This window comes from Gracilinanus agilis, chromosome 6, assembly GCF_016433145.1.
Source record: "Gracilinanus agilis isolate LMUSP501 chromosome 6, AgileGrace, whole genome shotgun sequence".
Lineage (NCBI taxonomy): Eukaryota > Metazoa > Chordata > Mammalia > Didelphimorphia > Didelphidae > Gracilinanus > Gracilinanus agilis.
The window spans coordinates 4165946-4178518 of record NC_058135.1 but is presented as its reverse complement, the minus strand read 5'-3'; the positions used below and the strand labels follow the sequence as shown (position 1 = coordinate 4178518).

General features: G+C 37.0%; 1 pseudogene; it reads left to right on the top strand.

Moving 5' to 3' along the window:
* Nucleotides 1-350: 350 nt before the first annotated feature.
* On the top strand, nucleotides 351-1028 carry LOC123251771 (annotated as a pseudogene).
* The last annotated feature ends 11545 nt before the right edge of the window (nucleotides 1029-12573 follow it).

Genomic DNA, 12573 nt, shown 5'->3' with positions numbered 1-12573 from the left:
TCTATATAGTGATTGATGGCTTTTGTCTACATTCTCTCCCCCTCTGCCTCTGATTTACATTTCTTTATCTCAGGGCATTCATGGGGTCTGCACTCCCTATTTGTGGGATTGTTATTGTTTTTAACTTTTCTACCTGCTCTTAAAGGGGAACTATAGTCAGATTACATCTTTACATATGCTTCATTAGTGAGAAGCATTCCCCCCAGCAGTTGTTTCATTTGATACAGAATAATTGAGTAGGCAGCGCTGATAAACACCTCTACCAGGAAATGTGTGTGATGTGTCGTAGCCAGTTTTCCATGAAAAGGTTCCCTCCTCCCCCACTACTTACTAATGCCTGCACACAAGTCATGTTATTTTCTATAATCTCCTGGAGAAAACAGATCCAAGCTAGCCTGGTGGCTACAGATGAGAAACTAAAATCATTGAGAGTAGGAAGCTGTAAGTGGGTTCCTTGTTTTAAGCCCAGCTCTGACTCTCCCATATCTGGAAGGAGAGGAGATGTTAGTGATACCCTCTACTGCCTAGAGATGATGAAGGGTGGGATCATCCTGGGCACCTACAGCCTAGATGACCAGGGCAGCTGCCTATTTGGACATACTACACAGTTGAGATGTGGTACTGGAGTACCCTTAAGTGTCCTGATTCCACAGTATACTGCAGCACCAGTTGCAGGGCCAAGTGGATCCAGCTTCTTCCTGTATGACCTGAGGATCACATATGGCATCTTGTTGAACAAGGTTCCTGTCCTGCCTAGTGCCATTTGCCCTGTCCGTGTAGATCATGTTCTCTGTTTTGAAGACAGTACTCAGTTCTTTATCCTGTAAGGACCAGAAGATGACATGGAAGCAGAATCTGAGTTAATCCAAGTAACTCCATTTATGGCTTTGCATAAACACCAGAAGAGGAAATTAGAGGAGATGGAAGGTGAAGACTCAAATGAGGAAGAGTAGACAGATGCTACAAAAGAGGAGAGAAATAGTAGTAATCAGAATGTTGAGAAGAGGTTGGTGCTTTGGGCAGTATGATGCTTCTATATTTGGGCCTGGTAAAGAGATGGCCCAAGGTCCTCAGATGGTATGAGGACCTGACTGAATAAGGATGGGGAGCCTAGGTGAACACTAGAGATTGATTGTGAACACCAGGTCCCACCAATATTTATTACTCAGTCGAGCACCAGTGCCAAGCTTACAGTGCCCAAACTTAAGTGGCAAGTGAGAGGCTGTGAGCTGACTCACACTGCCTCTCTGGCTACTTGGCCTGGGGTTGGGTTAATAGATAAATGATTAAGATGAGTATAGTTATTAATGAGGTTGGATTAACTCAATTGGCTGTGGCTTAGCTGAAATATTCCCTTCCCCCCTTGAGTGCAGGACTATTCACTGATCTTTGGAATAACAACAGTCTTCTCCTGAATGAGTTCAAGGGTTTAATTGTAATAACTCAAGGGATAGGATCAAAGATAAGGAAGATGATGTGAGGATGGCTATACTAGTCTACAGGTATTAAAGTTAGCTAATCAGTTGTTAATCAGATTGGTAGCTGGCTGGAGAAATCCCTTCTCCCTCTCAGGCCCTGGTCAGGCCTGGCCATGGCTTTGACCAGGTAGAGTGAGGCTTTATGAGATTCTTCTTGATGAATGGATATTGATGTATGTCTCTCAGCCCTATTCAGCAACTGGTTGAATTGATACTGAAGGCAATAAGATATAGGTGCTAGTGCAGGTCTATAGGCCTACTCACCCACCATCTGGGCCCCTATTCTCAAGAGTGAGACCCTGAAAGGCTCAACCCCTGGGTTTTTATACTGGTGACAGCAACTGTCTTTTGCCCCTGGCTCATGCCATCTGGGTAAATTCTAAATTCCATAATTGCCACTTGTCACTCAAGTTGATCTCCATTTTCTTCCCAGAGTTTGCTATAACATTGGGGAATGGGAGAAGATACCAATGAAGTTGGAGAAAATCCTATTATCATAGTTTCAGTAGGAACATGAGGAATTTTATACAATAGATCCCAAAAGAACCCAGCTTGGGATTTTTTGAAAGAGGAGAGGAATTAGAATATAAATATTATGGATAGGGACATAGCACATGACTTTGTAGTTAAGTTGTGTGTGGACAATTCAGCAGGAAAAACAACTGGTTGCTGAGACCATTCACTCAAGGAAGAACAAAGAAACAATAAGCAATGATTCAGTGCTCCCTGGAAGCCTGTGGTTCAGTGTCTTGGTTTTTCTGTGTCAGGAGGCAGTTTTTCAAAAAAGAAAAGCTAAGAACTCGGAGGAAGAAGAGTATCATGACAGTAATGATGACACATTCCTTGATCAAACTGAGTTGGTTGAGAAGAAGCATCTTAATTGGATGAAAAAGCTGGAAAGTTTGATAAGCCAAAGACCTTGGATTTACTGACTGGGAAGTTAAATAATACTAAGAAAGAATATTTCAGAGAAATTGAAAGTTTCAGGAAAGGTCCTATCAGAGTCTATATCTGGGGATTCTTTGAATGCATTCATGACTAAAATCAAATCAGGAAACACATTAAGCAATGTGTCTTGGAAAAAAACTTCATTTAAGAACATTTGAACTGTGGAAAGAAAAGCAAAGACTTACACAGCTTAAACTTTTCAAGCCAATAGAGATATAAGAGCTTAAAAAGCCTGAAAACTGAGCTGAAAATTTGGAAAACTATCATGAAAAGCTAATATTGCCTCTTTATTTGGTACCATGAAAGGGTGAAGCAAATTTAAATTAATAAATGGGAAAGTAGGAAAATTGCTCCTTCAGTATTCAGCTCTCCTTCCAAGTTGAATAAAGAGGAAGAATGAGCCTTTTAATAAGAATGATGATCCAGAAGAGGAAGAGGAATAGGAGGAAGAAGTGCAAAAAGAAGAAATAAGGTCAATGGACTTCTTGACATAGAGATGCAGTCAGAAGAAGCAATGCAATAAATGTAATCAACTCCAAATTTTTTCACATCAAAACAAACCAATGAACACCAAACTTGAAACAGGTCTCCAACCTAGCCACCTTGAGGGTGAGGGGAGTGGCCCTAGTATAAGACACTGGTACAGAAGAGCTGCAAGCAGAGCCAGGAAGTATTTAAGGGCAGATCATCACAAATGCTTCTTCAATGTGTTGAGAAGATGTAGTGTTTTGGTAACTTCTGAAGGCCAGAGAGGTGACAGCAGGACCCATTCTAATGAAAAATAAAGCTATTGATTTTTATGAGCTCCCAAGTCCTGTCTTTTATCCAATACTGCCCAAGAGAGGACATCATTGCAAGGGTATTAAGCAGAGCAGCTTGTCATGATTTCAAGTTGAATGGCCAAAGATGAAACATTTGAGTGATCATTTGTAAACACACACACACACACACACACACACACACACACAATTGTTTGATCTCTTCAACCAGATTCTTGACTTTCTAAACAGATGATCTTAGGTCTTTACTTCCTTTTGGAAATGATTCATGTGCTTGGTGTTTGTATATGAAAGTGAAAGCTTATATATGTATATAGGATGAGAACTATATAATTCCAGGCCAAGTGAAGTAGGAAAAACATATATTTTAATGGATTTTCTATATCACATTAAAAATAATTTTTAAACAACATTATTTTTAAAATTTTGAGTTCTAAGTTCTCTCCCTCCCTCTGAGTCTCCTTGAGAAGGCAAACAATATGATATCAATTGTACATGTGAAATCATGCAGAACATAATTTTATTATCCATGCCACAAAAGAGAACACACACACACACACAAATTCCTGGAAAAATAAAATGAAAAAGGTATGCTTCAGTCTGTACTCAACATGCATCAGTTCTCTCTCTGGAGGTGGATAGGATTTTTTTTCCCCATAGGCCCTTTTGAATTGTCTCTTTTCTGTTGCTATGTTACCTGAAAAAATCATCATTCTGAAAGAGAGAGAAAAAAAGAAAAACCAGTCTTCTCCACATATGTAGGATAACTTCTTTGGATGCTACTAGAGGGAAGCTGAGAAGGAAGCCCAGTTTATCAGTCCTTAGCCAGACTGGTATCAATTCCCCCTAAGTGACAATGTAGTTCTGAAAGACCAAGTAGCACTCCAAATTACAACTCCTCAGTTTGGCCCTTACTGTAGCCCATAGGATAAGAAAAATTCATTGACCCAAAGTATTCTTCAAAATGTAAACACAGACTACATATTAACAACTTGTGAAAATCACTCCCTCCATCCCTGATTTTCAGCAACTTCAAACCACAGGAATATGTGTTCATGTGTGCAGGAAAAAATAAAGCCATGCTTGTATTTCCCGCTTGTATTGGGGGAGCCAGTTTATTGAGTGGAAACATAAATATGTACATTTCTCTCCTTTCCTTGCATATTCCCCAGTCCCTATAAATGGTAAATTTATGACCAAAGCTTAAATAACAGCCTCAGGCCAATAGAAGCCTTTCAGAGTAATGGAATCACTAACACCACGTTCAGGATTGACTCTTCCACCTCCTCTTTTTTTTTTTTTTTTGGGGGGGGGGGAGGTTGATTGTTGACTACAATTAATTATCTAGTGTGCAGATTTATTTTGGACATAAATAACATCTGATATGACTATGATTTGTGAGTGTTTGTATGACATGGAATTATTTATTATTTTAAATAAAATCTTCCATATTTTTCTTGCCTTAATTCCTTTCAAGGAGACTAAATAAAAATTAAATCAATCTGAATTGCTAGCATCAAGAACAATTGTGGCATGAAGGAGAGCAGGGAGTCAGGCAACAGAAATGTCATGCTCCTAAAAAGGAAATGGATACCCAGAAAGATGTAAATGGCCAGATTTGCTGAGCAACTTCTGAAGGGCAGGGGAGAAAATAGAGCCTTAGAATTGTTCTATCTCTACTATAAGAAGCTGGGTTAGTTAGGAACATTTTAGAGAATCTATAAAAATTCTCTTACCTTATCAGGGAGAAGATCAGGGAAGAATTATATGTTTTTAGATTGAATTTCATCTTATTTTATATTGCTTTTTTTTTAAGAAATTGCATTTGAATTAATAAGCATCTTGGTGAGCTCAATGATCAAATGAAATAACATACCTATGGCATTTCCTATGGTATTTTCAAATCTAAAAATTCTATATTACCTGTTTTATTAGGCAATGAAGTAACAGAGAATATTAAGACTAGAATCAGGAAGTTAATTCTGCCTGAGATTTCACTAGTTTATATGGTCATTAGCAAGTCACTTAGTGTCTTTTAGTCTTAGTTTCTTCATTTATAAAATGGGGATAATAAAACCTACTTTACCAGGGTTGTTGTGATTATAAAAAAAGAAGTAATACATGTAAAATAGTTTATGGACCTCAAAACTCTATAAAATATCTATAATTATTGAAAAAGATTTAATAATTAGTATATTAAATCATATTTTAAAGGAAATAAGCACAAATAATTTCTGCTGAGTTTGACAGGCTATAGGTACAGGCCTGTTATATGACTGTATCCCCTGGTCAAACTTAGACCTCATACAATATGAATATACTAACCATTTTTTGTTGGCAAACAGGATGGTAATAATAGTGATGAGGAGGTTATTGAGGATGATGATGATGATGATGATGATGATGATGATGATGACAATGGAAATCTGTGGAACAAGGAAGATGAAAAGTTACCCTCAGACCTGCTGGTCAACAATACTATGGCGTGATTTTTTTTCTTCCTTTGGTACTGAAATTCAAAGGGTTAAAAATTCAAATGATAAATTAAGAAGACTGTGCATTGAAAAAATCTTGCATTTAGGTTTCAACAACATGCATCTGAAGGGAATTGCCCATATGACAATTATTTCTTTTGAGGGATTGGCAACTCTATAATTGACAGTTTAAGAAAGTGGCTTGGGTATGGAAGGGTTAAATTGTTTGCCTAGATTTACAAAGTTAATTGTGCTGGAGGCATATCTTGAACCCTGCTGTCAATTACTTGAAAGTAAATCCTCCATACATTATGATGTTTGGTAAGGATACATATTTCATCTAGGAAGCTCCCATATGGCTCTCAAGCTGGTATCCAAATGTACACTCTACTTCAACCTCAAATACCCTGTCCTTTCCTTTTAGTTCCCTACTACTGCCTTTTAAATATTGACATTTTCTTGCTGGAATGATGTCTGATATCTTCTCCCTAAGTGACATGATATCCCTTTTCTCTCTTGCCTTTTCAAAATTTGATATTCTGAGATTTAACCCTGCTGTAGCTACAGGAGGATTTCCTGAAGTTTCTCACCTCTGTGGTTAGGTGGCTAAAGGTACTCTCTGTTTCCAGATGGATACCTTGGGACTTCTTCCATTTGATTTGAAGGCATGTTTAGTGGAGCTCCCTCCAGTTGCCAAATGTGCCTGACAGAGGCCTTCTACTGTCCCAGCAATAATTTGTGGTATGATTCTCTTTCTTACAAGGATCTTAGGAACAAGATAAAGAAAAAACACAACTCTTTCTAAAAGTCTCATTTTTTTCTTCTATGTTTTTTTGAGACCAAGTGAGAAAAAACATTTTCCTCCATATTTGGTGTTAATATTGTATGCTCATTATTACAAATGTATCACATAAATAACCACACCATGAATTATAGTTTAATTATTTCAACTCTACTATGCAAACTATGAAAGCAATACAAATTTTAATGAGTTTATATATCAGAAAATTAGGACTATGCATTATGATTTCCTGTTCTAGGCTTAAAATTATCTACTTCAACTTATTACTTTTCCAAATCTAACTTTTTAATGAAATTTATAAATAATGTAGCAGTGTAACAACCAAATGAAAAAAGTTTTGCATATTGTTTATCCAATGAGAAATGTTGGTTTCTTCATCTTTGAACATGCGGACTTCTTAATACTAAAGCTTCTGTGAAAAAAAAAAAACTGTGCCTTATAAAACTTAACCCTTCATATTACTAACATGCTATAATTGATAGTAAGTTTGGGAAGCCAAATATTTACATTTCTCTTATGAAACCCTGGTCTTGTATTTTTCAGTCGTCTATGTGGTGTATCTCACTTGTCTATTGCTACACAGTAAATGAATGTTTGCCAAATGAGGATCTGCCAAATATTTATGTCACAAAGTGCAGGGTTATCAGATGGTGTAATGGAAAATTGGCATCACAGGATAGAACACCAGGGCTAGTTTCAAGTTGCTATGAGAAGCTCACTTCTGGAGCTCATGACTTATATGGGCTTAAACACTAGCTTAACACTTACCAATGTCGACTTCTTCCATTTAGATAAGCATGTGTGTGGTCCATGTGTGAATGTGTGTTTGTATATGTGCTCATTGATGGAAGCCTCTCTATGAATTATGATCCTAAATGAATGGTTGATTACTCATTGAGGAGGAATTATATTTAAAAATTAAATGTTATGCCTATAATCATAGAAATAGAAGAGAGAAACAAAAATGTTCTGAACATCTCTTGACTCTTGAACCCTGAAAATAGATTATGCTTGTACTGAAAATAGATTATGAATTAATTGTGTTAAATTAATAAGGAATATTTTATGACTATGACCTAACAGTTGATTTGGCAAAGTACTGCTAAGCTAGTGTTATAAAATAATAATAGTAGTAGGGACTCTTCTTGATACTTCTATGCTCCTATTCTATAACAGTGCCCAGGCAGTTCAGGTCCCACCTGGGGTTGGATTGATTATTAATATTGGGCTCTATTAGCCCTGGATAATGTTTTCATCTGACTGTTTTGCTCCCTCCCCAAGGGCTATGATGTAATGATCACTAAGGAAGGTACTTAAATAAACTTTATCTATTGATGTTAAATAGGGAAAGGAATAATCAGGAATGGATTGGGATAGGAGACTCTGTTACTATAACTATGATCAATAATCCCTCAGGACTGTAGGCTGTTGTTTCAGTTAGCTGGAGCTTGTGGTTTCCCACTCCTCTGGTTCAGCTTGGCCACTGCCAAACCAGGGAGGGCAAACTGCTCAGTTGGTAGAGATATTGTGATTTCTCTCAGCTTCCCTGTTCTCAGTTTGTGATGTCAGCCTGCATAGCCTTTAGGAAGAAATCCCTTAGGAAATCCACTCTCTTCTTCTCATACCTCCCTTCCTCCCTTCACCTCCCTGGCCCAGACACCTAATAGCTAATGATGATTCAAATGCCTAAAGATCTAGGGAGATTCAGAGAGGATCAGTGGTCAAAGCTCAAAGACCAAAGACCTCAGCCTCCAGGACCAAAGACCAAATACCTCTCCCAGATGGCTATGAGGGCTCTCTCCTCTGGCCAACTGACTTTCCCCTCTCCTAACCACCTCCGCCAACATCCCGAGGTCTCCAACTGTCTTCCCCTTTCAATCAAGGTGAGACAAACCAACTCTCAGAGCTTGAATATAACATGAATGCCATTTTGTTTTTGGAAATTTCAACCTGTAAATTTCCAGATGATCTTCTTCATCTGTGATCTCTACTCTATGCTTATCTTATGTGTTTCTATCCCACTAACTACCCTTAGCAAAATAATAAATCTTATCTCATCTAATACCTTATCTATCTATCTAGCCTAAAGCTAATGACAAGTGTTTAGCATAGATTTTTCTGGGAAAGTGTGGGGTTTGAATACAATGTTTCCATAAACATATCTTTTGAATGTAATTATAACATGTAAGCATTTTTAAAACATTTGAGAATAACTATCTATGTTGCTTCTTATTTCTAAGTTGATGCAATTCTTGCAATAAATTTGCTTAAACTTCTAATGATGAACTTCAGATAACATTCCTAATTCACAATAAATTTTAACATTTTTTATACCCTAATCTACGGTTAGGAACATTAGTATGTTAGTAATCCTTAAACTATAGTTAATGTGTTAGTCAATTAGTTTCATTTCTAACCTATACTATACAATGTCTAACATTTTCATTGAAATTCCTATTTGAACATTTCATAACTATTTTATACTGACCCTATGCTAGCTAGAATTGAATTTCCCTGCAGCTATCCTCTCCCTGCAGGTTAGTAGACTATGCATTATTGGTTAGTAACAATACATTACATATGTACAAGGTTTTCATGTGATATTCCTATGAAATGAGTACTTCTGACCTTACAAGGAATCTGAGTTCTCTCATTTATTATGGCCACTGTACTTTGTTTTCAAATTATTTACATTTATTTGCATTATGTACATGTGATGTGACTTTTACTGTGATTATGTGTTGGACTCATGACCTAACATGTATTGTTTGGTTCAATCAAGGTGAGACCAAACCAACTCTCAGAGCTTGAATATAACACTAGTTAGAGAAAGTTTTCACTTGGGAATCCCCAAAAGCCAAAAATTAGCTGCAAATATGACTGTTTAGTTCTGTTTCCTCATTTATGAAAAGACGAAGTAGAACAAAAACCTCTCCAAGGATTCTCTGAGCAATGGCATTGTAAAATCTAGGATTGGGGATGCTAGAACTAGAAAACCTAAATGTTTTCAAGTAGTTGTAATCTCATCAATTTGAATATTTTCTCTGTGACAGGAGCAATACTTTTATGTAGGCAAGATTAATAAACAATAGCAATAATACTGATAGAAAGTATTTATACTGGGGCAGAGAGGAGGTATGGTGGATAGAGTTCTTGACCTGGCTGGAGTTAGGAAGATCTTTGTTGAAATCTAGACTCATACATTTACTAGCTGTGTGACTCTAGGCAAATCTCTATTTGCCCCAATGCCTCATCTGTATAAATGGAGACAATCTGGAGAAGGAAATGGCAAACCACTCTGGTACCTTTCCCAAGAAAACTTTATAAATATATTCATAGGATCATGAAGAGCCAGTTACAAACTCTACTGAGTTTGGCATCAAGAACTCATCTTGATTACAAATCTGGTCAAAAACTCTTACTAGCCTTATGATGCTAGGCAAGTCATTTAACCTTCTTTGCCTTATTTTCTCATTTGTAGTATGAACAGAGAAAGAAATGGCAAACCAGGATACCTTTGCAAGAAAACCCCATGGACAATTCTATCATTTTCTTCCATTTAATTTTATTATTTATTCCATGCACTTAAATTACACTATTCCATTTACATTTAAAATAATGAGTTAAAATTTTATTTTCCTCAATTTGTTTCTTACTCTAGTTTTCATCTTTGAAATAAAAAAGTCACTGTGATTAGTTCTTCTTTTTCATCACAACCACATTGCCATATGTTCTCGGTCTCCAATATATGCTGCCTCCTGTTTGTTAATCCTTTCCATAGTTGTAGGGTTTTGATTAAATTGATGATTTATTTTTCTTTATTATTATCTGTTTCTTCCTTTCTTTAATCCTTTTAGTTGAGTGATGAATTCATTTTTTTCTCTCTCTTCTATTCTGAAACCATTTCTTAGTTAATTTTTTTCTTTCTTTCCATTTATTTTTTCCTTCTTTTGTCCTCTCGAATGACTCTCTTCCCTTCCTTTTTATTCATTGTTATTTTTTTCTCTACTAATCCATGTTCTATACCATTATTTATTCTTTATTTAATCTTTTGTTGTTTCTCATAGGGTTAAAGTTTCTGAGGTACCAGATTTGACATCCCCTTTCTGAATGAATTCTGTAACTTTCCTTTATAGGGTCTTGTCCCATAATCTTTTTTTTTTCCCTCCCTACCCCACCCTTTTCTCTTTCTGTGTTTCACTCTTATGAGTGTTTATAGTATAGATTGATCACTGATTTATGTGTCAGAAGACTTTGGTTTAAATCCTACTGACAACATCAATTTTTTTTTTCTGTGATAAAGGAACAAATCATTTCATCCCATTTTGATTCAGTTTCCTTATCTGTAAAATAAGGGCATTTGACTATATGATATCTAAGACCTCATAAATCTATTGCCTCACCCAGAATTTCAGGGGACACCCCCCCCCCCCGGGAGAACTCTAGGTGAGGGAACAGTTTGAAAACAGTTAAACAGTTGATTCCTGGGGGGTTAAAGTGAGCAGGTAAGGCTGCTTGCTGTTCCCAGTTTGGGGATTGCTTTGGAAGCCATCTGGAGCAAGAACCATCTTGGTTCTGCCCAGTGGTTTGCTTGTTTAGCTGAACTAGTCCTTTCTAGCAACAGCACAATTGTTATTTAGTTATTTTAGATATTAGAAGTGATAATTATGGGCTTGAGGGCAAGCTAGCTAAAAGTCTGCCACTCCTTCTTGGGGGGGAGGGGCAGTTTCTTCCTAACAGTTCAGGGCTTCCCAGATCTTATCCAAATCCTTGAAACGGCTTCCCTGACTTCCTTTATTTTTTTATCAGTAAAAACTTCATCTTTTGGGAGCAGTGCCTGTTTATTATTTGAGGGATACTTGCTTCCAACTTCAGCTAAGTTTCCTTCAGCTGTCAGGCCCATACAAGTTAGATTCCTCTGTCCCTGATAACTATAAGACATCAAGCTTTTCCTATTGTCTCTCAGACAAACCTGTGGGGAATATAAATTGAGAAAGTGAAAATCATTAGAGATTTGCCTTGCTGAGCATTGCCATCAGTCCTGCCTCCATTTCCAACTGATTTCCAACTGCTTGGTGGGAGGGGTGAGAGTAAGGAGTACCTACCCCTACCTACTCACTCAAGCCTGTGTGTGGGAGAGGAGTGAGTCCTGCAGGTTTTTAGTTTCAGGCCATCTCTTCAGCTTCCCCAAATATCTCTGTTAAGATCAACATAACATCTATGCTACTAAGATTAATTTCTGAAATAATAATTGATAGAAAAAAACATGAAATCATACTTTTCTTGTATTCTAAATCATATGAACCAACTTTAACCTCTTACTTACAATAATTCTCCTCTGCTCTCCTGTTTTTGATATTTTGGTTCATATTCCTTCTCCCAACATTTTGAATGTTAGGTGATCCCAATAGGTCATATATCCTTTTTATTGTTCTAGTATGTTGTCCATATAACAAGTACTCATTCTTTAAAAACACCATTTCTCAATGTACCAACTTCCCCTAGATAAAACCCAACAATAAAAGCTATCTGCCATTGTAGAAATATTCTTCCGTTCTATGAAAATGCTCTTCAGAGGGACATACTTCCAGGGTATGAAACTAGATGTTTAGGAATTAAACTTCTGAGCATGTGGAGGATGCATGCATTTTATTTTTTTTTTAATTTTTTAAACCCTTAACTTCTGTGTATTTGGCTCATAGGTGGAAGAGTGGTAAGGGTGGGCAATGGGGGTCAAGTGACTTGCCCAGGGTCACACAGTTGGGAAGTGTCTGAGGCCAGATTTGAATCTAGGACCTCCTGTCTCTAGGCCTGACTCTCAATCCACTGAGATACCCAGCTGCCCCCAAACATGCATTTTAAATAAGCATTATCCACCCTTTTTTAAACCCAAACAATCAAAATAGCAGTAAATCAAGCCCTGAGTTGTGGTGTTTTCTAATATCTGAGGTGCAAATGCTCATAATGAAAATTTAACAATGAACTTTTATGAGCTGTTTAGAATTGGCTTCAGAACTTTCCTTTCCCCTCATTTCCATTTGATTAGCACCTGATTTTTTAATTCCCACACATTAATTACATTTCTTCTGCTG